Below are 26,611 nucleotides of genomic sequence, written 5' to 3' on the forward strand. Positions count from 1 at the left end.
TTAGGTAGAAAAAAATAAACTTTTTAAAAGTGGCATTTTCAGAATAGTAACTTAACATCCTGCTTTCCAATTAACAAGGATGTTCAATTACAATTCAAATGAGTTGAAGAAGAATATCGCTCTCTGATCCTAATCTGAAGTTATAAATTATTACTTCGAATGAGGTAATCCGGTTTTAGTCTATGGAACAGCTAGCCATGCTACAGTGAAAAATTACTTTTGGGGGGGTTTCATTCCCAGGATAGATACTATTTGAGTACACATGTCCTACTTTTTAAATACTATGCACCCTTCTCTATGAGCTTTTAAAAGGAAGGTACCAGGGCTACAAATAACTGTGTCTCAACCCTGATTATGTCATCCACCATAACAGTTGACTCAAAGAATCAAGGATGCAATCTTTCAGACATCGTGTAAAGAAAAGATGACAGAGGTTTGGTGGTGGTGCTTTATTTTGTAAGTGATCAATGGTTTGTGTGATTTGAGAAATGTGTTTCATATTCTGAGCTGCAGTGTTGTTGATAAGTTAATTTTGAGCAGGTGTGCGTTGATGGATCAGTGTCAGAAACCCTGATCAACATTCCTCTTCTCCATTGTAAGCATTCTTCCATCCCACTCTGATGGTGGACAGCTCCAAATATGGCAGGCGGGTGTTCACTATATCAGCATTGATGGAGTTGTATCCATCAGTGGCGGACAAATGGAAGAATGTGAATTGGCCAGCCGGCCATTCTCCATCATGGAGGACAGTGGTCTATCAGACCAACAATCTGACGCCAATGGTGCCACTCACGGAGTCACATGGACCCCTAGGTACAGTACCTTTATTGAAGGACAAACAAGCCGGTGCACGGAATTGGGTGGGAGAGGCGTCGCTGGATCTGATGCGGCATCGGTGCAAAGTGTTGGTTCCTTACACTCCAGCAGGGTCGATGTCTGGTGGGTCAAATCATGGTGGGGTGACCTCACGGGGTCAAGGTCACCCCACCAGGCTGCAGGTGCGACAGTGTAGTCGGGTGTCGATGACACACACTCGAGACTCACAAAGTCAAATGACGTCAGTGGGGCTGCAGCAATTTCAGGCATGCGATCTTGGCTAGGTCTTTGCACTCCAATGTTGACCACAGCTTTGGTTGCAGGCAATGTCAAAGTCTCAAGCTGTGGCTTAGGTCTGGGCATCATCCGGAGTCGGTGCACTGTTTTTTCTTGGGTTTCAACCAGCTTTCACTCTCAAAGGTCCAGTAACTGGAGTAGGCACCACCTGGTGAGTTTGGATCCACAGCAAGTAGACCCAGAGGCTGGTAAGTGAAGTCTTTGCTATCCCTGAGTCTTCTTAACAGGAGGCTAGCTCAGTCCAAGCTCTTGGAGTTACTTCACCAGCAAGATTTTAGAAAACAGAGTCCAATATTTTCCCTCTTAGGCAGAACCAGCAGCAGCAGCAGGCCAGCACAGCAAAGCAACAGGCAGAGTGGCAGGTCCTCGGCAAGCATCAAGCTCTTCTCCTTTGCAGAGGTTCCTCTTGGTCCAGAAGTGATCTGAAAATCTGGGGTTTTGGGTCCACTTCTTATACCTAGTTCTGCCTTTGAAATAGGCAAACTTCAAAGGAAAGTCAGGGGGCTGGAGACTGTATTGTGTGAGAACAGGCACAGCCCTTTCAGGTGTAAGTGTCAGCTCCTCTCTTCCCCACTCTATCCCAGAAGACTCATCAGGATATGCAGGCTACACTCCAGCTCCCTTTGTGTCACTGTCTAGAGGGAATTCACAACAGCTCAACTGTCAGTCTGACCCAGACATGGCATACATAAGCAGGCAGAGGCACAGAATGGTTAAGCAAGAAAATATCCACTTTCTAAAAGTGGCATTTTCATACAGACAAGACTAGCTAGATATATTTCTTAATTGTGAGTTCAGAAACACCAAACTCCATGTCTGTTTCTACTCCCAATGGGAAACTGTGCGTAAAAGATATTTAAAGGCAGTCCCCATGTTAACCTATGAGAGAGTTAGGCCTTGCAATAGTAAAAACCGAATTTGGCAGTATTTCACAATCATGACATATAAAACACATCAGTACATGGCCTACCTTTTAAAAACACTGCACCCTACCAATGGGGCTATCTTGGGCCTACCTTAGGGGATTGGGCCTGGCAAGTGGGTGCACTTGCCAGATGGAATTGGCAGTTTAAAACTGGACACACAGACACTGCAGTGGCAGGTCTGAGACATGTTTAGAGGGCCACTCGTGGGTGGGACAGTCAGTGCTTCAGACTCACTAGTAGCATTTGATTTACAGACCCTGGGCACTACTAGCTGACTTTACTAGGGACTTACTATTAAATCAAATATGGCAATCATGGAAAATCAATCACCAATCTAATTTAGATAGAGAGTACTTGCACTATACCACTGGTTAACAGTGGTAAAGTGCCCAGAGTATCAAAACCAGGCAGAACAAATTGCAGCACAGGGTTCAAAGGCAGGAGGTCCAAAGCAAAAAGTACAGGTAAACCACGCCAAGAGCTGTCAGGTCTAACAGTGACCATATCATAAAACATGACAGACTTAAAGAAACTCAGATTAGTAACTCTTACAGGTAATTGTTAGCAGCTTATGTATACATTGACATCCCTAAAAGATTTTATAGGAGACACAAAAGAAGATATATAGGCATCGAGTAGAGTTGGGTCTTAACAAGCACAATTGATGGTACAAAGGCTGAACTGAAAAATGTAATTACATTGATTTGCCATACCAGACAGAAAGGAGGAAATCTGAGTACCTAAGATCTGAAAATGGGACTGAATCAAAAGTCCCAAAGAAGGCTAACAAAATCAGGACTGTGAGACTGCCTGCACCCACAACCTTCCCGATGTTATTTAAAGCAGCTGATAGAATTGGTCTGGACCTTTGGTGGGTTTAAAGCATGATTGTAACATGCCCAAAAGCAGGCTGTCTTCCAAAATGTTAGAAAGTTTTTGGCTGTTTATTTTGGCTACTATGGAGGAAAGAACAAAATGTTCCTGTATTTCTTTAGATCAGATGACTCAGATGGCACTTTTGTACAAGTGTTAAATAATAGTCTTTTTCTCAGAAGGGGGGAACCAAAGAATTGCACATATGCCACAAACCATCCTCCCAAAGTCAGATGGTGTAGGAAAAATGGATACAGAAGTGAAACGGATTTCATAATAACAAAGTCCAAATTTGACTTCATCAGTACAAAGAAGACTGAGTAGTAACAGATGATTGCCCATCAACATAACAGGTTATAAGGTCTGTGTCTGCAATGAAGGGGTCAAAGCTGAATGAAAAGTATTTCTCATAATTTCTGTTTTGAAGCTCAAAATCTGATAGATCATTACATAGTTGAGCAGAAGCGATTATGGAGGACACTTCTGTTAGAATTTATAAAGAAATGTTTTACTTTATAAACCTGGCTTTAATCAAGTTATAAACAGAACAAATGCAGGTTTGATATTAGAGATTCTTCCAAGTAATTAAGGTATTTTTAATATATTTTAAGTAACTGTTTATATTCAATATAAAAATTATATCTACGTCTACATGTTACACTTTTTTCATGTAGATTTGATCTTCTGGAACTCACTGGAGAACCACGGGGAAAATAGATTTTTTTAAATTAGTTTTTCTTCTTAAAAGGGAGGTTAGCACCTGAAGACAATAATTTGAATTGACATAGAGTGGTTTCAAGGTCAGCCAGAAGTTGTGGTCTGTGAAAAGGTAGGTGGTTCACTGGGAAGATGTAGGACAGGATAGACCTAGGCTGGGAATGCATGTTTCTCTCCCAGGTGGTAATCCTTCAGTATCTATGAATGTGAAAAAATACTACAAAAAGATATATACAAAGGTAAACGTGAATTTCACCTGATTGGGTGGATAGGACAGCAAACAGCAATTTGGTCTCCTTTTTGGACTTATTAGCTTTATCCATTCCTATAGGTGGGGCACAACATTGGGAGCTATGGTAGTGGACTCATTCCTCAGATGTGTAATCATTCAAATTCATATATGCATGAGCTGAATGACACCAGCTCCATTTGCTTTAATTACTGATACAAGATAGCAGTCACGAAATGCCAACTAAATAAATAGGGCTGCACGTGTTGAGTGCAGGGATTAAAAATGTTGTCTGTATGGGGAAGAAGAGGAAAAGCAGCACATGGAGAGTAGAGGGTAGAAGCACAAGGCAGAAGGACACCACAGAAACACATAAGTGAGCTAGATGAACACAGAGTGCAGGGTGCAGGTGAGAAGCACACAGGCAACAGATCAATCAATCAATCAATACATTTATAGAGTGCACTACATACCCGTGAGGGTCTCAAGGCGCTGGGGGAGAAGAAGGGGGGTGCTGCTACTGCTCGAAGAGCCAGGTCTTGAGGTGTCTTCTGAAGGTGAGCAGGTCCTGGATCTGTCTCAGGTCTGACGGGAGGGCATTCCAGGTCTTGGCGGCGAGGTAGGAAAAGGTTCTGCCACAGGAGGGTTTGCGTCAGATGCGGGGGATAGAGGCGAGGTTGGAATAGCGCAGTTGTCGGGTGGGGGTGTAGAAGCTGAGTCTGTTGTTAAGGTAGGCTGGTCCGGTGTTGTGGAGTGCTTTGTGTGCGTGGGTGAGGAGTTTGAAGGTGATCCTCTTGTCGACGGGGAGCCAGTGTAGGTCACTCAGGTGGGGGGTGATGTGGCTGCGGCGGGGAATGTTGAGGATGAGTCGGGCAGAGGCATTTTGGATGTGTTGGAGGCGTTGCAGGTGTTTGGACGGGATGCCTGCGTAGAGTACGTTGCCGTAGTCGAGCCTGCTGCTGACGAGGGCCTGAGTTACTCTTTTTCTTGTTTCGGTTGTTATCCACTTGTAGATTCTGCGAAGCATGCGGAGGGTGTTGTAGCAGGAGGAGGAGATGGCGTTGACCTGCTTTGACATGGAGAGGGATGAGTCGAGGATGAAGCCAAGGTTGCGTGCGTGGTCAGTTGGTGTTGGAGGGGTGCCCAGTGAGGCTGGCCACCACGAGTCATCCCAGGAGGAGGGGGTGGGCACAAGGATGAGGACCTCCGTTTTGTCAGAGTTCAGTTTCAGCCGGCTGCCTCTCATCCAGGCGGCGACGGCCTTCATGCCCTCATGGAGGTTGATTTTGGCGGTGTGTGGGTCCTTGGTGAGGGAGAGGATGAGTTGGGTGCCGTTGGCATAGGAGATGATGTTGAGGTTGTGTTCGCAGGCCTGGGGTACGCCGCAGATGATGTTGGTGGCTTTGGATTGGAAAGGGGGGAGGCAGAATCTCTGGGTTCTTCCGGAGAGGAAGGGTGTGGTCCAGTCGAGGGCTTTCTCTTGGATCCCTGCTTCGTGGAGGCAGATATTCAGAGTGTGGTGGCAGACTGTGTCAAAGGCGGCTGACAGGTCTAGGAGGATGAGGGCTGATGTTTCTCCATTGTCAAGTTGGCTTCTGATGTCGTCTGTGGCGGTGAGGTTTGCGGTCTCAGTGCTGTGGTTACGTCTGAATCCGGACTGGGAGGGGTCGAGGATGTTGTTGTCCTGAAGGTATTGGGTGAGTTGTGTGTTGACGATTTTCTCAATGACCTTCCCCGGGAATGGGAGCAAGGGGATTGGCCGGAAGTTCTTAAGGTCTTTAGGGTCCGCCTTTGGATTTTTGAGTAGAGCGTTGATTTGGACATGTTTCCAGCTCTCTGGGAATCTTGCTGTTTCGAAGGAGATGTTGATGACCTTCCGTAGGTGTGGTGTGATGGCTGTGTCTGCTTTGTTGTATATGTGGTGTGGGCATGGGTCTGATGGTGATCCGGAGTGGATGGAATTCATGGTCTTCCGAGTTTTGTCGTTGTTGGTGCTGGTCCAGGAGGTCAGGCGGTTGGTGCGGGTGGAGTTCGTGGGGGGGGGACTGATGTGTTTGAGGTAGTAGGGGTGTTGAAGCTGTCGTGGATGTCGGCGATCTTTCGGTGGAAAGCAGTGGCTAGGGCGTCGCACAGTTCTTGGGAGGGGGGTATGTCGTTGATGGTGGCGCTGGGGTTGGAGAGCTCCTTCACGATGTTGAAGAGTTCTTTTCAGTTGTGCGCGTTGTTTTCCAGGTGAGTTTTGAAGGAGGATCTCTTTGCTAGCATGAGGAGCTGGTGATGACTGCGTGTGGCGTCCTTGAGTGCTTTGTGGTTGTAGGGTGTGCGTTCATGGAGCCATTTCTTCTTGAGTTAACGGCAGTTGCGTTTGGAGGCTTGGAGGTCACTGGAGAACCAAGTGGCTTTTTTGTTGGTTTGGTTGTTGGAGGGTATCTTGAGTGGTGCGAGGCAGTTGGCGCAGTCGTCGATCCATAGCCTGAGGTTGTGTGCGGCGATGTTAAGGTCGGTGGGTGGGTTCTGGGCTAGGGCATTGGTCAACTGGTGCCTTTGTTCCAGCGTTGGCGCGGTGGTTGCTCGATGTGGTGGTGTTTGATTTGTTTCTTAAAGGTGAAATGGATGCAGTGGTGATCGGTCCAGTAGAGTTCGGTGGTGCGATTGAAGGTGACGTGGTTGCTTGTGGATAAGATGGGGTCCAGAGTATGACCGGCGGTGTGGGTGGGTGTGTTGACAAGTTGTCTGAGGCCGAGGTTGGCGAGATTGTCGATCAGGGTGGTGAAGTTGATGTCGTTATTGTTTTCGAGGTGGAAGTTCAGGTCCCCGAGGAGGATGTAGTCTGTGGAGACAAGTGTGTGGGTGCTGGCAAGGTTGGCGATGGCGTTGCTGAACAGTGCCCTGGGTCCAGGAGGTCTGTAAATGAGTGTTCCTCTGAGGATGGTGTTGGGGTCAGTGTGGATTTGAAAGTGAAGGAGTTCTGCAGAGTTGAGGGAGTCGTCCAAGTGGGTGTGGACTTCGAGGGTGGCCTTGTGGACGATGGCTATGCCTCCTCCAGTTCTGTTGATGCGGTCTCTGTGGGAGATCGTGTACCCGTCCGGAATGACTATGGCGATGTCAGACGCTGAAGAGTTGTTACACCAGGTTTCGGTCAGGAAGGCTAGGTCAGGGGCGGTGGAGTCGAGCAGGTCCCGAGGCTCGATGGCGTGCTTCCATGCGGAGCGAGTGTTGAGGAGTATGCAGCGGAGGTGGTTGGTCTTGGTCCAGGGAGATTTATGGGCTCTGATACAGGGGAAGCTGCAGTTGCGGCAGTAGAAGGCTCCTTGTGTGCTTTTCGGAATGGCCTGGAAGCAGGTGGTGTCTCGACCAGTGTTGAGTGAGCGGAGGATGCTGACGTCGTAGCAGAGGCTGGAGGTGTGGCTGATGCGGGGTCCAGGGGTTTTGGCACTGGGCGCGGTCCAGTGGTGGACGGGCGCAGACAGGCTTGCCTTTGGCGCGCCTCCAGCGGGCCAGAGGCCCAGCCGCTGCGTGCGACCGCCATTAAGAAGGTAGGGGGGAGGGAGGAGCAGCTGGGAGGTGGGATGCGCAGGCAAATGTGGGTGCGGGGCGGGGGAGTGGGGAGAGAGCGGGAAAAGGCGCAGAACGGGAAAAAAGTGCAAAAAGACAAAAAGACAAAAAAGTGAAAAAAGACAAAAAGTGAAAAAGCAGAGAAAGCAGAACAAGAAATCCAAGAATGCAGGAAGGAAAGTCAAGGATAGCCAAAGATCGCAATAAATGGACAGAGCAACAGAGAAACCGAGAAAAACACTCTAGCGCTCACCAGGCACCAGGGCAGATCAGGTCCAGGGGGGCCTCTATCCCTTGGAGCAGCAAGGGCGGGGAGGGGGAGACACGGGCACGGCTTGGTGGTGCTGTGCGCGCGGGGAGCATTTTACCTGGCCAAAACAGGTCAGGAGACACTCACCTTAGTGCGCAGCGACTGCATTAAGAATAAGGGGGAGGGCGGAGCAGCTGGGAAGCTGGAGGCGTGGGCGAATAGGGGCGCAGGGGGGCGGGGGAGCGGGGAGAGAGTGGGAAAAAAGGCACAGAACGGGGAAAAAAGTGCAAAAAGACAAAAAAGACAAAAAAGTGAAAAAGTCAAAAAGACAAAAAAGTTAAAAAGTGAAAAAAGACAAAAAGTGAAAAAGCAGAGAAAGCAGAAGAAGAAAAGCAAGAATGCAGGAAAGAAAGTCAAGGATAGCCAAAGATCTCAAAAAATGGACAGAGCAACAGAGAAACCGAGAAAAACACTCTAGCGCTCACCAGGCACCAGGGCGGATCGGGTCAAGGAGGGCCTCGATCCCTTGGAGCAGCAAGGGCGGGGAGAGGGAGACACGGGCACGGCTTGGTGGTGCTGTGCATGCTGGGAGTGTTTTACCTGGCCAAAACAGGACAGGAGACACTCACCTTAGTGCGCAGCGACCGCCATTAAGAAGGGAGGGGGGAGAGAGGAGCAGCTGGGAGGTGGGAGGCATGGGCGAATGGGGGTGGGGGGTTGAGGGGAGCGGGGAGAGAGCAGGAAAAAAGGCACAGAATGGGGGGGAAAAGTGCAAAAAGACAAAAAGACAAAAAAGTTTAAAAAGTGAAAAAAGACAAAAAGTTAAAAAGCAGAGAAAGCAGAACAAGAAATGCAAGAATGCAGGAAAGAAAGTCAAGGATAGCCAAAGATCGCAAAAAATGGACAGAGCAGCAGAGAAACCAAGAAAAACATTCTAGCGCTCACCAGGCACCAGGGCGGATCGGGTCTAGGAGGGCCTCGATCCCTCGGAGCAGTGAGGGTGGGGAGGGGGAGACACGGGCACGGCTTGGTGGTGCTGTGCGCGGGGGGAGCATTTTACATGGCCAAAATAGGTCAGGAGACACTCACCTTAGTGCGCAGCGACCGCCATTAAGAAGGGAGGGGGGAGGTAGGAGCAGCTGGGAGGCGAGGGTCATGGGGTGCGGGGTGGGGGAGCGGGGAGAGAGCTGGAAAAAAGGCACAGAACGGAGGAAAAAAGTACAAAAAGACAAAAGGACAAAAAAGTGAAAAAAGAAAAAAAAATGAAAAAGCTGAGAAAGCAGAACAAGAAATGCAAGAATGCAGGAAAGAAAGTCAAGGATAGCCAAAGATCGCAACAGATAGCAGTGAAGAGTTTGAGAGAAGCACACAGACAAGTGAGAGCTTTATTGAGTAAAAGAGGGAGAGAAGCACGAAGGGAGGCAGCTGGAAAACAGAAGTTCAGAAAACTCATAAAAGGTAAAAGCAAAAAGAACCAGGACTGAGCAGTGTGGCGGAGAAAAGCCGACAGACGAGAGAGCCACACAAAGTGTGAGGATGTTTTTCAAAGGAGAGACAAACAGAAGTTGGTTAAGGCAGGTCATCCAATAAGAAGCAAGTAAATAAGAATAACAATTAAGTCAACTTATGGTAAGCAACATGTAGGCTCTATGCCCACTGTAAGATCTTAGTAAGATGACAATAGGCATTTTGTAACTAGGCATAATGTAGTAGGCCAGACCTAATATATAAATCTAGAGTGTGTCCTGCATGGTGAGTGGGCGACATGGGATGATGACCAATTTGAAGACTGGTAAGTCAGTCTACTAGATAGAAACCATGCATATGTGTATACAGGTTCAGTGCCACTTTGACTTGCCATTTAAAACACCTCGCCAAGCCCTAATCTCCTCTTTTATTACACATAAGTCACCACTAAAGTATGCCCTAGGTACCCCATAAGGTAGGGTGCTATGTAAGTAAATGTTAGGACATGTACTTTTAAGTTTAAGTGACAAACTGACGAATTTGTTGTTCACTATTGTGAGGTCTACTCCTCCTAAAGGCAAGCACCAGGAATTCCTTAATTCACTGTTAAGCTGTAATTCCTCATTAGAAATGAGTAGCTGCATCATGTTTCATATCACCGGAATGGTAATGATAAATACTCTTTACTGGTAAAGATGGATTTAATATTACTATTTTATAAATGCCACTTTTAAAAAGTGACCATTTCTCTACTCTTTCTACTTGCAGCCTGATTCCAATAAACATCTGTGGTGTGTGGCAGCTATACTTTGTGCATTGCATCCAGACAGCCACAAACACAGGAAGGGTAGGTCTGACAGAGAACTCATCTTCATTCATCTGCATTCTGATAGCTCTTCCTGGGCAGGGAGGAGGAGCTGACAAACCTTAATAGGCAGTGCCTATCTGTTGGAAAATGGGTTATTGGTAAGGGCAGGTGAGCACCTACACTTAGCAATAGGCCACTAACCTCCACGTAGGTCCAGATAGGTCTCAGTAAATTAAACCCAGCTCAACCCTTGGTAGCTTGGCAACGGGCGACAAGGCTTAACTTAGGAGACAGAGTGTAAACCATTCAAATATCACAAAAACAGTAATTAAATAAAACACAGGAAACAGTTTAAAAATCCAAAACCAATTGATAAACAATAGATTATATTTTTATCTTTAAAATGACACAAAAATGAATAAAATCAGATAAGGGGAACCGGAGATATGAATTTTTAAAGTATTATTGCTTTCTAGCGGCTGGAAACCAAAAAGCGCCAATCTGGTCATCTGGTCGCACCACGACCGAGGCTAAGTCAAAGTTTAAGTCCGACCTCGATGGAGCCCAGCTCGGCTACAGCCCGTGGGAGGCACCGGTCAAAAGTTTACCTTTGGACTTAGTCGTTTTTCTGAAGATGTTCTTCAGCGGGACGAACCTGCCAGTCCAATCCGACCTCCTGAAACTCTTCTCCGGATACCCATCGCGGGAGCCCTCGGTGGAGATTTTTACCTTCGGACTTCGTCGTTTTTTCGAGGTGAAAATCCTTCGACCGGGGCAAACCTGGATCTGGATCCGACGTCCTTGGAGCCCTCCTCGGATACCCTGGCTGGTAGGTCCCGGTCAACTTCCTACATTCGGACTTAGGGGGTCATTACGACCTTGGCGGTATAAGGCGCTTAACGCCGTGCAGAAGACCGCCAATACACTGCCGCGGCCGCGGTTGACCGCCACAGCTATTATGACACACATCTCGGAATCCGACGAAATTCAGACACCAACACAACACCGCCACACCAAAGGTCCGCGATAAACATGCGGAAACAAATCCTCCACCTCCACGCCAACAGAAACACGCCCATGCTATTACGACCCACGAATCCACGCGGCGGTCTTTCAACCGCGGTATTCCATTGGCGGTACACACCACCGCACTCAAAATACACACACATCTCCAAAACACCGCCACATTGGACATTTCGAAATACACACACCTGATACACATACACACACCACTCCCACACACCCAATACAATATAAAACACACACCCACATCACCCACAAACCCCTACGACCACAATTTCTGAGAGAAGGCCAGAGAGAGACAGCACAGAATAGAGAACCCCATCACACAGAGGCACACTACACCATCACCCACACAACACCCACGCACAAAACACCACATACCACTACACTCACCACACTCATCAACACATACACCACCCCACACATCACACACACCACCCCATGGCACGCCAAAGACACCCCCGCTTCTCCGAGGAGGAGCTCAGGGTCATGGTCGAGGAAATCCTACAGGTAGAGCCACAGCTATTTGGATCACAGGTACAGCACACATCAATAGCCAGGAAGATGGAGCTATGGCAAAGAATAGTCAACAGGGTCAACGCTGTGGGACAGCACCCAAGAAATAGGGAGGACATCAGGAAGAGGTGGAACGACCTACGGGGGAAGGTGCGTTCCACGGTATCCAGGCCCCACATCGTGGTACAGCGGACTGGCGGTGGACCCCCACCTCCTTCCCCACAACTAACAACATGGGAGGAGCAGGTCTTGTCCATCTTGCATCCTGAGGGCCTCGCAGGAGTCGTTGGAGGAACGGACACTGGTAAGTCAAATTTCAACTATCATATCCCCCACCCTACCTGCATGCTATCACACACCCTCCCCTATCACTCCAAATCCTCACCTATCTACCCATGACACCAACCACCCATCCCAACCCCAAAACCTGCATGACCTAACTAAGCATGGATACCCATCACTAAAGCATGCCCACTGCACAGACCCACAACACCCCCCAACTATCACCACACAATCCCCCACACAGGAATGCCTGCACTGGGGTACACGCACACCCAAACATTGCACATCATGAAACACACACATGCAATAATCATGTACTCATACCCCCGCAGGAACCCGAAGGAACGTCACCACACCAGAGGGTCCAGACAACACCACTCCACCCCCAGAAGAGGCCCACAGTGACGACAGCAGCTCTGCCCCACTGGATCTTGATGACCAGCCCGGACCATCGTGGGCCTCAGGACAGTCGGTTCCCCTTGCCCAGCCACAGCCCAACACCAAACTGCCACCCTCTGGGAACACCAGCACAGCACCCACCCAGCGGGCCCAAACCTCCCTACCAAGGACAGGTCAATCAACGGTGTGTCCACCACTACAGGGCACCCAGGTGAACCCACCACCCCAACAACAACAGGGACCTGGGGGCAGTGGTAGTGGGCACACGGTCCAGGGGACGGAGGCACAGGGACACAGGGGAACTGGGAGGGCTGCTGTGCGACAGAGGGAGGACAGGCCAAGGGAACCTACTCTCAACGAGACCCTCTCCTCCATCATGGGAGCATACCACCACTCCCAGGAGACGATGGCAACAGTACTGGCCAAGTTGCAGGAGACCCTGCGTCTGCAGGAGGAGCAGTATTTGGGGTTCAGGGAGGAGCTCAGGACCATCGGCTCCGCCCTGGGCACCATTGGAGGGGTGCAGACCGACATTCAAAAGACCTTGAGGGACACCGTGGCACTCCAAGGGGCCCCTGACACTAGCCAGGATGATGAAATGCCCACCACCTCTGCCGGCGCTAGTGGGCAGGAGGCACCGCCACAGGACCAACACACCAGCACCCCATCCCCTGCAGACGGACCACCACCACGCAAGCGGGCCCTGAGATCCAGGAACAGGACAGAGCAAGATGGCAAGACCCCCGCCAGGAAATAAGACCACCCTGATCGTCCTCCCACTGTCCCATTTTGTTACCCTGTCCAAATCGGAACTGCCCCAGCTCCACTTCCAATGGCCAGATGTGCAATGTACCTGTGAGACTAATAGACTGGACTCTGCCATGGACATTCCTCCACCATCACCCATCCCCATTTCACAACCCCCTTCATTGTTATGCACTTAAATAAACACCCTTGAAACACCAATAAAACTGGAGTCAGTCAATGATTGTGAACTTTGTATTGTCAATTACAGTGTTAAAAAAGGTTACCCATTGGAAGGCCAACATACCAATGTCGCACATCACAAGCCTTTCAAGGGTGCAAGCTGTTGACACGTAGGTTACCACAATAGTGAAACTGAAATGGAAGGGGACAACTCAGTTAACAAATAGGGAGTGAAATGTAGGTACAGGACCGAGGTAGACGTGTGAAAGTTAATAATATGTGAAACATGAAAATGTACTCACCTGTGTCTCACTGAAAATATTGCTGCATGACTGACTTCCTATTGTCGTTTTCATCTTCATCAGCTTCCTCCTCATCACTGTCCACAGGCTCCCCAGGCTCCCCCGCTGCAACAACACCTTCATCTGGATCATCCTCCTGCAGAAAAGGCACCTGGCGTCGCAATGCCAAGTTATGGAGCATGGAGCAGGCGATGATGATGTTGCACACCTTCTTCGGTGAGTAGAATAGGGATCCCCCAGTCATATGGAGGCTCCTGAACCTGGCCTTCAGGGGGCTGAAGGTCCGCTCGATCACCCTCCTAGTCCGCCCATGCGCCTCATTGTACCATTCCTCTGCCCTGGTCCTGGGATTCCTCACTGGGGTCAATAGCCAGGACAGGTTGGGGTAACCAGAGTCCCCCAATAGCCGTACACGGTGCCTCTGGAGTTGACCCATCATATCAGGGATGCTGCTATTCCGCAGGATGTAGGCGTCATGCACAGAGCCAGGGAACATAGCATTTACCTGCGAGATGTACTGGTCTGCCAAATAGACCATCTGGACATTCATCGAATGATAACTCTTCCTGTTCCTGTACACCTGTTCATTCCTGCGGGGGGGCCAGAGCTACATGGGTCCCATCAATGGCACCTATGACGTTGGGGATATGTCCAAGGGCATAGAAATCACCTTTCACTGTAGGCAAATCCTCCACCTCAGGGAAAATGATGCATCTCCTTACGTGTTTCAGCAGTGCAGATAACACTCTGGACAAGACGTTGGAAAACATAGGCTGGGACATCCCTGATGCCATGGCCACTGTTGTCTGAAAAGACCCACTTGCAAGGAAATGCAGCACTGACAGCACCTGCACGTCAGGGGGGATTCCAGTCAAATGGCAGATTGGTGACATCAGGTCTGGCTCCAACTGGGTACATAGTTCCTGGATTGTGGCACGGTCAAACCGGTAGGTCACGATGACATGTCACTCTTCCATTGTCAACAGGTCCACCAGCGGTCGGTACACCAGCGGATTCCGCCATCTTCCAATATGTCCCAACTGACGGTGCCCAAGAAGGACAACAGCGAAGAAACTGTCAGCATTCCTCCAGGTATGTACCCACAGTCACACACAAGACTACAACAGACAATTAACCCATCTGGGAAAGGTTTTGAGTGTAGGCCTCGGTATGTGTGATGCAGTAGTAATTGAAGCCATGTGGGCCCCTGAAATGGCGGCTGCCTGACCTCTAAACTGGGACAATGGGATTGTGGGGTAACTGCGCTGGCATTGGACACTGTCGCGGTAGGCGGTCGTAGAGCACGGCGCAATGCTGCATTGGTTAACATTGGACCCTATGGGTCCCAGGAGCCAATGAACAGGTGCGCTGGCGGTGATGATGCGCCCCGCCGCGGACGTCACCGCCACGGACGTCACCGCCATTTTCTATCTCTTCAATCACTAGATACCTGACCTTCGACAGGAGAGAACCCACACTGCTAGTGCTGCTGTGACCTCGGTCTGGAAGCGACAATGGCTGCTGCGTCTGGGGAAAGGGCCCCTGCCTTCACTGCACAGGAGTTGGAGAAACTTGTGGATGGGGTCCTCCCCCAGTACACGCTACTCTACGGTCCTCCAGACCTATAGGTTAGTACACAGGGAGCACGTTGTATGGGCAAGGCTTGGGTGGAGAGGGCTGGGTGGATTAGGGAAGGGGGAAGAGTACATAGAACAGTTATGCATGGGGATGAATGGGCCACAGGGATAGAGTTGGGAGGGGGCCAATCACAACGACAGTGCAGTAGGTAATGACTGTCCTCTTTCCTTGTGCACGTCATGTAGGTCAGCGCCCACCAGAAGAGGGACATTTGGCGTGCCATCGCCAAGGAAGTCCGGACCCTGGGGGCCCACCAGAGACGTGGCACCCACTGCCGTAAGAGATGGGAGGACATTCGCCACTGCAGCAAGTAGACAGCGGAGGCTCAGCTGGGGATGGCCTCCCAACGTGGGAGGGGTGCCATTCGCACCATGACCCCCTGATGTTCCGGATCCTGGCGGTGGCCTACCCGGAGTTGGATGGGCGCTTAAGGACATCACAGCAGACACAAGGGGGTGAGTACTACCTCATCATATGGACTTTGCGTGCAGTGGAGGTGTCTGGGTGGGGGTGGTGGGTTGTGGGTGTCCCTAGGCCAGGGCGAGTTAGGTAGGCAAGGCCCCTCCGTTATGTAGGCCATGTGGCACTCTACCCCAGCTCAAAACAGAGGGAAGTTGATGTATAGTTGCCCCTTTGTCATCCATGTGGGCAGATTACTACCATTGCCATGTAGGCCATATCCCAGAAATAGCATGTGCAGAGGTCAGGAGCACGGTGTAATGCATGGGGCTGCTGCGTCTGTCTTGTCCGCCAACGGTAGCGGTATGCTATGCACTAAAACTCTCTTTCTTCTGTCTCCCCCCTTTTCCTGCTCTCCCTGTCCTTTTGTACATCAGCATCAACACGCGGAGGTACAGTGGCACTGGAGCACAAGGGAGCTGCATCCCACATGGCCATGGAGGGCCACACCACAGACTCTGAATTCACCAGTGGGACGGAGGGCGAGGGGAGCTTCACGTCGGCCACCAGATCACCAACCAGCGACACGGACTCGTCCGCCGATGGGAGCTCCCCTGTGGTGGCGGCACCATCTGTGGTGGCTTTGCACTCCCCAGGATGGTACAGTGGGCAACCCACCCACTTGGGAGACTTGAGAGACTGTGGCTTTGCACTCCCCAGGATGGCACAGTGGGCAAGCCACCCACTGTAGAGACTTGAGAGACTGTGGCTTTGCACTCCCCAGGATGTTCCAGTGGGCAACCCACCCACTGTAAAGACTTGAGAGACTGTGGCTTTGCACTCCCCAGGATGGCACAGTGGGCAAGCCACCCACTGTAGAGACTTGAGAGACTGTGGCTTTGCACTCCCCAGGATGGCCCAGTGGGCAACCCACCCACTGTAAAGACTTGAGAAACTGTGGCTTTGCACTCCCCAGGATACATCAACGGGCATGGAGCCCCGTCGTGGATCTGGCTTTGCAGTCATGTGGATGAGGTGCCCCCCCTTCCCTTCCCCCTGAGGTGCCTGTAGTGTTTCAATCTGATGCCCCGGCAGTGTTCTCTCGGATTTTGGTCAGGTTTCTATTGTGGGCCTCGCCCATGCATTTTTGGACTGTTGGTGCACGGACATTGTTGTGTACATATCTGCACTACTTCTTGTATTGTATATATAAATATGACAGATTTCGAGATATGATTCAGTATATTTTTATATGACATGTATATTGGCACATTACAATATTTGAATGGATCTTGCTTTGGCTTTGCATTCTTCCGGGGGGATTGTGGGTTGTTAATGTGATATTTTTGACTGTATTGGTGTGTATGTTGTAATATGCGAGGGTGGGGGTGGCGGTGTTTGGTGGGTGTCCCCCTAACTTTTGCCTCCCCCTCCCCCGTGTCGTAGATGCAGTACTCACCTGTATGTTCTGCGCCTACGTTGCTGTTGTTCGTAGACGAGCAGAAAGACAAGGGCAGGTAGTATTTGGAGTTCCGGCTCCATGGATTCGTCGTTCCTCGTGGAGTGTGTTGAGGTGAGCGTTTTCCCATAGCAAAGGCTGTTTCTGCCGTGTTTTTATCCACGGTGAATCCGCCCCGGAAAAGGTGGCGGATTGGTGTGTTGTAATAGTGTGGGCGGTACTTTGTCTCTCGCCTGTCTGTTGGCGGTGACCGCCACGCTGTTTGTCTGTACCGCAGTGACAGGCGAAGTGTTAAAGTGGCTGTCTTTGTTGGTGGTTACCGCCAGGGTCGTAATTCCCTTTTTTTGTCCGCCGGCATGTTTGCGGTATTACCCCACCTTTTACACCGTCTGCCAGGGTTGTAATGACCACCTTAGTCTCTTTTTTGGAGATTTTCTTCACCGGGATGAACCTGCAAGTCAGGCCGGGTCACGGTAGAGGTAAGCCGGCTAGAGTTGCCGAGGCAGGTCGTCCCTCTATGGAGCTTTTTTTCAAAAGTTCTCCAAACTTCTCCAAACTTCTGGATCTTCTTCCAGATGTTCCTTTAAGGTTCTTTTGGGGTCCACAGCTCACCCCAAGGTGCCAGAGGCTCTGAGATGATCCTTGGGGGTGTGGACTACAACTCCCAGAATGCACCTGGCACAAACTCCTTTTTGGCCACTGGACAGTGGTCAGCTGGTTGGTTTCTTCAGGAGTTGGTGCAGGGGACTCTGGTTAGCAATTTTTCACCTGTAGCAAACAGGGAGTCCCTCCTTGAACCAGTTGAAGCCAGGGAAAGTCCTTCTTGTGGTGAAGCCCAAGTGTGCAGCTGGTGCAGTCCTTCAGAGTACATGGTCCAGGTGCAGGCCAGGGGTCCAGCAGGCAAGTCCTTCTTCTCCTGTGGATTCTTTCTTGTTGGAATCTGATGGGGATCTGAGGTGTGGGTGCAGGTCTGCCAGTTTTATCCTTGCTCCTGGGTGAAAAACAGGGGGGTCCTGGTTCTCCAATCAGGTGCAGGGTCCTTCAACCTGTGATGACCACTTCTTGGGAAGTGTGGCAAAAATCAATCCCAGGAGGCAACATTCCTCAAAAATCCATCATGGCTGAAAGTGATTTTTGGAGGTTACATCTGGCTGAGCCCACCCACTGGTGTGGCTAAAAATCCTAAACACACCCCTCTCCCGCCCTCTCCTAATCTAATCAAGGGGGCACCTAACTGTCTGGGTTTGCAGGATGTGGGCATGTGCTGGGCTGCTCCAAATGTCCTTCTCTGCCTTTGGAGACCAGTTTGGCAGCCCTCCCACTTCCTGCCTCACCATTTGCTGAGGGGAGATCTCCTCCCACAGGCAAATCTCTTTGTGTGAAGCCAGGCCACTTCACACCTCTTCAAGGCAGACTGGCCAGGATGCCAGAGTCTGGCAAATCAGAGAACAGCAGCAAAAACACTGCAGGTCTGAAGTTGGCAACTTTTTAGGTAAAGTTTAAAACTCTTTACCTGAACAAGTTACATTAAATCCCACAACTGGAAGTTGTGGGATTTATTATAACAATTAATTTGATACCAAAGTCTTTGTATCTGTCACTTAAGGGGACTTTTAAAATTAAAATAAAGTCTCCCCATTCTAGCCTATGGAGGCCATTCACTACAATGAGGGAAAAATGAATTTGACTGTTTTACCTCACCAGGGTTTATAAAACTATTTTTATAAGGTCCCTGCTTATAATTACATGGTACCCAGCCCCAGGGGCACATAGGGCATACCTTAGGGGTGAATTATATGTAAAAATAAGGTAGTTTAAGACTTTGGAACCACTTTTCATTCCAAAGTCGAATTTGCATGTAACTTTAATTTAAAGCAGCCAGCAAGGCAGGCCTGCCTTTAAAATGACACTGGGCACCTCAGCAGTGAACCTATGGAGGCACTACCTATACTGGGGTCCCTAAACCTCCGTGCCCTACCATATACTAGGGACTTATAGATAGGTTAACTTTGCCAATTATAATTAGTCTAATTTGCATATCCACTTTACACAGAGCACTGGCCCTGGGACTGGTGAGCAGTACCCAGGGCACAGCCAAGAGTCAGTAACCACCAGTACCTGTCCAAAAAGTGTGGGGGTAACCAGGGCAAAAAGGAGGACTTTCCTACACTATCCCCATACAAAGGACTGATTACCCCCTACTGATTGTCTGGAGACAGGGCAGAGGAAGAAAGGATACATGTGTACTTCAGAGACCCATCTTTGATGTCACCCCCACTTCAAAGGCACAACTGAGTATAAGTACTGGGCCTCTGACCCTAACAAGACAAAACACTACTGGACCTGTGAAGAACTCTTCCTACATAGCTGAGCTGCCCTGCTGTCTGTTGATCTCTGCACTTCTGAGGACAAGGACTAGACCCATTTCATTTGAACCCAGCGTGACTCCAAGGCTTTGTTGTCTTGCCCCATTCTCCTGCAGTCTCAGGGACACCAATGACTGCCTACAACTTGCAAACCATATTTGGACTCTGTCCGCTGGGACTCCTGCTCTGCCAAGTCATGCCAATCCAGTTCTGGGCCATTGGAAGTGAGAATCTGTGCTGCTGCCTAAGAAAACCAATGCATCAAAGGTGTTGCACTGAAAAGAGTTGGTGTCCACTCCAGAGTGCATTTCCAGAATGCATTTCCATTCAACACCAACGCATCACTGCTGCTGAGGAAAGACTCCAGGGGTGGCTAATGTAGTATTGGGGGAGGAGTTTACCTCAGTTACTTGGGGGTGTAGGGTTTAATCGGAGTACCCTACTGTCCCTTGTTGACATTGGCATTGAGATGGTTCCTATGATCCACGTGCCCTCAATTTCTCCAAAGCTTAGGCAATGGGTCACCATCCATGGGTATCGTGTTGACGTTCTGAGGGAAATGAGTGACAGCATGATTATGGTAAGGAGTCAGCGTGTGTCCCCAGATCAGGTGATTCCTAATGCATTCTACTAGGCTGTGGTAGCAAATACCAGAGAGGGTCACTATCACGTGGCCCTTGTTCCATTTGAGTGGGGGAGGGAGATCAGGAGTTCTGAAGGTTGATGCGAGCCCTGCCTTGTCTGTGGACTGTTTGCTTGGTGATGACATTGAGCATACTATTTGGAAGGAAGTGAAGCTCAATGCTTATGTGGAGATTTTGGGGTAGGATCTGTGTTAGGACAAAAATGGCCTAGCCAGCTGGTAAGATGGGGAATGACAGAGGGTGTGGAAAACCAGCCCCTGAATGTACTACCAGTGAGATGGATGTGGCACCTGACATGGCTGGGCAGGGTCCACTGAAGAAGACATTGCTTCCCTTGGTAACCTGCTGACACTTGCTAGATGACATGTAGAAGGAGGCCCTACCAAGGAAGAGTTCTGTAGCGTACAAAGAGAGTGTTCAACCCAGAGGGCATGAGGCGACAGGTTGAAGCCCAAGCAGCAGGTGATGCCTCTGGGTTATCACATTTACTGGAAGGAGCAACCTCCTTTACAGTGAGCATGAGATTCCTGGTGGTCCCCCAATGCTTCAGGGCCTTCCTACTTGAGCTTGCTCACAATATTTCCCTGGTAGGACACCAGGGCTAAGTTAAAACCTTTGTAATACTTGTCCCCCACTTCTATTAGCCCATGATCAAGACTTCCTCAGATGTATTCTGTAGGACTTGTGTTACCTGCCAGGCCAGTAGGAAAACAGGGCAGAGGCTGAAAGTCCCCTTAAGCAACATGCTTATCCTGGTTCTGGTGGCTCATGCCACTAGACACCCAGAGGAAATCCTTCTGAGGACCATAACTGCACCTGCAGTGGCAAAGGCCATGATTGGGGATTTTCCTTGAGTGGGTTTCCCCAAGGAAGTCGTGTCTGACAAGGGCACAAACTTCATGTCTCAATACATGTAGTCAATGTAGACGAGTGCGGGATAACATACAAGGTCTGGATTCTTTACCACCCACAAACAAGTGGGCTTGTTGAGAGAATCAACAAGATCCTGAAGGGCAAGATCAGAGGTCTACTTGAGGACTTGAGGACAAAGTGGGATATTGTCTTGCCATGCCTGCTGTTTCCTTACAGGGAGGTTCCACAGAAAGGAGTGGGCTTTAGCCCCTGTGACCCTCTGTACCGGGACCCCATCAGAAGACCTCTAAATTGGTCAAGGAAGGATCAATCAATCAATTAATCAATCAGGGGATTTATATAGCATGGCTAATTACCTGTGAGGGTCTCAAGGCGCTGGGGGAAGGAATTGGGGGGGAGGAAGAGCCAGGTCTTGAGGTCCTTCCTGAACTGAGACAGGGTGGGGGATCGCCTGAGGTGGATGGGGAGGGTGTTTCAGGTCTTGGCGGGGATGAGGGAGAAGGATCTACCTCCAGCTGTGGTTTTATGGAGGCAGGGGACCATGGCGAGGGCCTGGTGGGCAGAGTGGAGTTATCTGTCGTGAGTGTAGAAGGAGAGTCTGTGGTTGAGGTAGGCTAGTCTGGCATCATGTTGTCGCGTGGGCTCTCATTATCCTAAATGAGACTACTGGATTTCTAGGCAGCAGGATCGATAACGGTGTGGGGGACTGAGTCTGACCCACGTGTAAGGAACTCTGTCACCCTAAATCCGGTTGTTGCTCCGGCTAACTAGCAGTGCCTCATTTCTCCCACGGGGAAGAAATGATTGGGCAGCCGAGCGCATGACATCTTTGGAACTTCTCAGGGAAGTCGTGGTCACTCAGATCCAATCCAACTCTCTCATTCACAATATGGTCTCATATACAAATGACAAAGACAGTATAAGTTTTATATAATGTTTTAATAAAACGACTGTATTTTAGATATTAAGGCGTGAGCCGCAATAACCAGAACAATACAACATAGTAGGATTGATATAGTAACCAGGAGAGTAAAACATAGAAATAAAGCTATCATTATTCCTAACCGTTTCTACTCTCCCTCTGCTTGTTCTATTTAGAGCACAGCATGTTAAGCTTTCAGCTTGCCTTTCTGTATCACTAGGGAGACGGACACACTCATACCTGAGCAAAGGCCTGTGATCTGGTTCAGCATCTGCAACGAGGCAGTCAGCGTCTAGTTGTGGTTCCCTGGTCGGAATCTCCCTCTTGCATGTATTGGGACAAGGAAGTGATTTTATAACTAACATGTCATTGTGATCACAAAATGTTCCTACGCAGGAATGGCAAGTCTAGACTCCTACCACGTCTATCGGCAATGTACCAGACTGTATCCTTGACTAAAGCACAGAGTGAATATGTTATGAAGAACTCCAGTGCTGAAGTAGGCAAAACAGTGTGATATGAATAAAAAACAACACCGTAGAACTGGCTATTCTGTAAAATAACAGTAAGAAGCCTAATAGAAAGCATTTAGAGCAAAGTGCACAGAGGCTCTAAGCTGTTAGCAAATGAATAAAATATATTTAGGGCAAAGTGCACAGAGGCCTAAGGCCTGAAGCTAATGCGCAAAATATACGTAAAACTGACCACACAACAATGTAGGGCCTGTAGATGTGGGTCAGGAGCTCAAAGGTGATTCACTTGTCGATAGGCAACCAGTGAGAGTCTCTTAGGAGGGCGGAGGTGTGTCTGTGTCGTGGGCCATTCTTGATGGGCCGGGCGGAGGCGTTTTGGATGTGTTGTAGTCTTGGCAGTGGTTCCGGCGTAGAGAGCATTGCTGTAGTCGAGTCGGCTGCTGACAAGGGCCTGTGTGACTGACCTTCTGGTTTCGATGGGGGTCCATTTGTTGATCTTTTGGAGCATGCGCAGGGTGTGGAAGCAGCCCGATGAGACAGCACTCACCTGTCGTTCCATTGAAAGCAATGAGATTAAGATGACGCTGACGATGCAGGTGTGGTTGGTGGGGGCATTTCCGAGTGCCGAGGGCCTCCAAGAGTCATTCCAGGTGGAGGGTGGTGAGCCGAGGATGAGAACTTCTGTTTAGTCTAAGTTCAGTTTGAGGCAACTATATTTCATCCAGTCAGCGACTGTTTCATTCCTTCATGGTTGGGTTTTTGGTGAGGGAGACTTTCAGTTGGGTGTCGTCGGCATAGGAGACGATGTTGAGTGTGTGGCTTCCTACGATGACAGCTAGTGGGGTCATGTAGAGGTTGAAGAGGGTGGGACTCAGCAAGGATCCTTGGGGGATGCCCCAGTTGATCTTTGTAGCTTCTGAGAGAAAGAGGGGGAGTCAGACCCTCTGTGTTCTGCCAGTGAAGAATGAGGAGAGCCATCGCAATGCTGAGTCTCCAATGCCGGCGTTGTGACGGTGGGTGCGTAGTGTGTTGTAAGAGACTGTGTCAAAGACGGCAGACAGATCCAGGAGGATGAGGGCGTTGGTTTTGCCTCAGTCAAGGAGGGTGCGGATGCCTCTATGGCTGAGAGGTGGGCTCCTTGCTGTTGTGGGCATTTTTATTGATTTGTTATTGCAGGGCGAGTCTTTTGGTGGTCCTAATGAGCTCGTGGTGATGCCTGACGGTGTTCTAGAAGTTTTCGTGACTTGCAGGGGCCTTATCGGTGTGCCTCTTCCTCTCCAGACATCTGCAGACCTGTTTTGATTCTTTGAGTGCAGGGGTGAACCAGTTTGCTTTCTTGGCTGTGCTTCTGTGGTGGGGCATCTTAAGGGGGGGTGAAGAGGTTGGCGCAGTCAGTGATCAATGAGTGGAGGTTGTGTGCGGCGATGTTGGCATTGTCGTTGGCTTGGGGGGGTGTTGCGTTGAGCTGGGCTTCAGTGACTTTGTTCCAATTTCTGCAGGAAAGATGGACAATGTGGTGTTGACCAATGGGTTTGTTGGTGAAATGAATGTAGTGGTTGTCGGTCCATTGGAGTTTGGTTGTGTGGCTGATGGAGACGTGGTTGCTGGAGGAGAAATTGGGGTCCAGAGTGTGACCGGCCAAGTGGGTGGGTGTGGTGACAAGTTGCTTGAGTCCGAGGTTGGCGAGATTTTTAATCAGGGTGGTGGAGTTGTCGTTTTGGTTTTCCAGGTGGAAGTTGAGGTCCCGCAGTAGCATTTAGTACTTGGATGTAAGGACGTGGGTGTAGGCTAGGTCGATGATGGTGTCGCAGAATGGGTTGCGGGGGCTCTGCAGCCTGTAGATGAGGGTGCCCCACAGAGGTGTGTTAGGGTTGGTTCCAATCTGGAAGTGGAGGAGTTCCATGTTGATTGCGGAGTCTTAGGTGCTGGTGGATAGGCGTAGGGACTATGGTTCAGCCATGTTTCCGTGAGGAAGGCGACATCCGGGGATGTGGTGTCAATGAGGTTCCAGAGTTCGATGGGGTGCCTGTGGATGGAGCGAGTGTTGATCAGGATGCATATGAGGCTGTGATCTGCTTTGTGGGTCCTCGGGGGTGGGTTTGAGTGAAGGAGGCTGGTGAATCTCCAGTGGCGACAGGTGAAGGGTGTAGGAGGCTGGACTGGCTTGTAGTGAGTACCAAGGGGTACTTGCACCTTGCACCAGGCCCAGTTATCCCTTATTAGTGTATAGGGTGTCTAGCAGCATAGGCTGATAGATAGTGGTAGCTTAGCAGAGCAGCTTAGGCTGAACTAGGAGACGAGTGAAGCTCCTACAGTACCACTTAGTGTCATATGCACAATATCATAAGAAAACACAATACAGATATACTAAAAATAAAGGTACTTTATTTTTATGACAATATGCCAAAGTATCTCAGAGTGTACCCTCAGTATGAGGATAGCAAATATACACAAGATATATGTACACAATACCAAAATATGCAGTAATAGTATTAGAAAACAGTGCAAACAATGTATAGTTACAATAGGATGCAATGGAGGCACATAGGGATAGGGGCAACACAAACCATATACTCCAAAAGTGGAATGCGAACCACGAATGGACCCCAAACCTATGTGACCTTGTAGAGGGTCGCTGGGACTATTAGAAAATAGTAAGGGTTAGAAAAATAGCCCACCACAAGACCCTGAAAAGTGAGTGCAAAGTGCACTAAAGTTCCCCAAAGGACATAGAAGTCGTGATAGGGGAATTCTGCAGGAAAGACACAAACCAGCAATGCAACAATGATGGATTTCCAGTTGAGGGTACCTGTGGAACAAGGGGACCAAGTCCAAAAGTCACAAGCAAGTCGGAGATGGGCAGATGCCCAGGAAATGCCAGCTGTGGGTGCAAAGAAGCTGCTACTGGACAGTAGAAGCTGAGGTTTCTGCAGGAACAACAAGGGATAGAGACTTCCCCTTTGGAGGACGGATCCCCCACGCTGTGGAGAGTTGTGCAGAAGTATTTTCCCGCCGAAAGACCGCCAACAAGCCTTGCTAGCTGCAAATCGTGCAGTAAGGGTTTTTGGATGCTGCTGTGGCCCAGGAGGGACCAGGATGTCGCCAATTGCGTCTGGGGACAGAGGAGGCATCGAGCAAGACAAGGAGCCCTCTCAGCAGCAGGTATCACCTGCAGAAGTGCCAGAAACAGGCACTACGAGGATGCGTGAAACGGTGCTCACCCGAAGTCGCACAAAGGAGTCCCACGTCGCCGGAGGACAACTTAGGAAGTCATGCAATGCAGGTTAGAGTGCCATGGACCCAGGCTGGACTGTGCACAAAGGATTTCCACCGGAAGTGCACGGGGGCCGGAGTAGCTGCAAAAGTCGTGGTTCCCAGCAATGCAGTCTGGCGTGGGGAGGCAAGGACTTACCTCCACCAAACTTGGACTGAAGAGTCACTGGACTGTAGGAGGCACTTGGACAGAGTTTCTGGATTCAAGGGACCTCGCTCGTCGTGCTGAGAGGAGACCCACGGGACCAGTGATGCAGTTCTTTGGTGCCTGCGGTTGCAGGGGGACGATTCCGTCGACCCTCAGGAGATTTCTTCGGAGCTTCTAGTGCAGAGAGGAGGCAGACTACCCCCACAGCATACACCACCAGGAAAACAGTCGAGAAGGCAGCAGGATCAGCGTTACAGAGTTGCAGTAGTCGTCTGAGCTACTTTGTTGCAGTTTTGCAGGCTTCCAGCGCGGTCAGCAGTCGATTCCTTGGCAGAAGGTGAAGAGAGAGATGCAGAGGAACTTGGATGAGCTCTTGCATTCGTTATCTAAGGAATCCCCAGAGACAGAGACCCTAAATAGCCAGAAAAGAGGGTTTGGCTACATAGGAGAGAGGATAGGCTAGCAACACCTGAAGGAGCCTATCAGAAGGAGTCTCTGACATCACCTGGTGGCACTGGCCACTCAGAGCAGTCCAGTGTGCCAGCAGCACCTCTGTTTCCAAGATGGCAGAGGTCTGGAGCACACTGGAGGAGCTCTGGGCACCTCCCAGGGGAGGTGCAGGTCAGGGGAGTGGTCACTCCCCTTTCCTTTGTCCAGTTTCGCGCTAGAGCAGGGCTAAGAGGTCCCTGAACCGGTGTAGACTGGCTTATGCAGAAATGGGCACCATGTGTGCCCATGAAAGCATTTCCAGAGGCTGGGGGAGGCTACTCCTCCCCTGCCTTCACACCATTTTCCAAAGGGAGAGGGTGTAACACCCTCTCTCAGAGGAAGTCCTTTGTTCTGCCATCCTGGGCCAAGCCTGGCTGGACCCCAGGAGGGCAGAAACCTGTCTGAGGGGTTGGCAGCAGCAGCAGCTGCAGTGAAACCCCAGGAAAGGCAGTTTGGCAGTACCAGGGTCTGTGCTACAGACCACTGGGATGATGGGATTGTGCCAACTATGCCAGGATAGCATAGAGGGGGAAATTCCAT

The sequence above is a fragment of the Pleurodeles waltl genome, chromosome 6, assembly GCF_031143425.1.
Source record: "Pleurodeles waltl isolate 20211129_DDA chromosome 6, aPleWal1.hap1.20221129, whole genome shotgun sequence".
NCBI lineage: Eukaryota > Metazoa > Chordata > Amphibia > Caudata > Salamandridae > Pleurodeles > Pleurodeles waltl.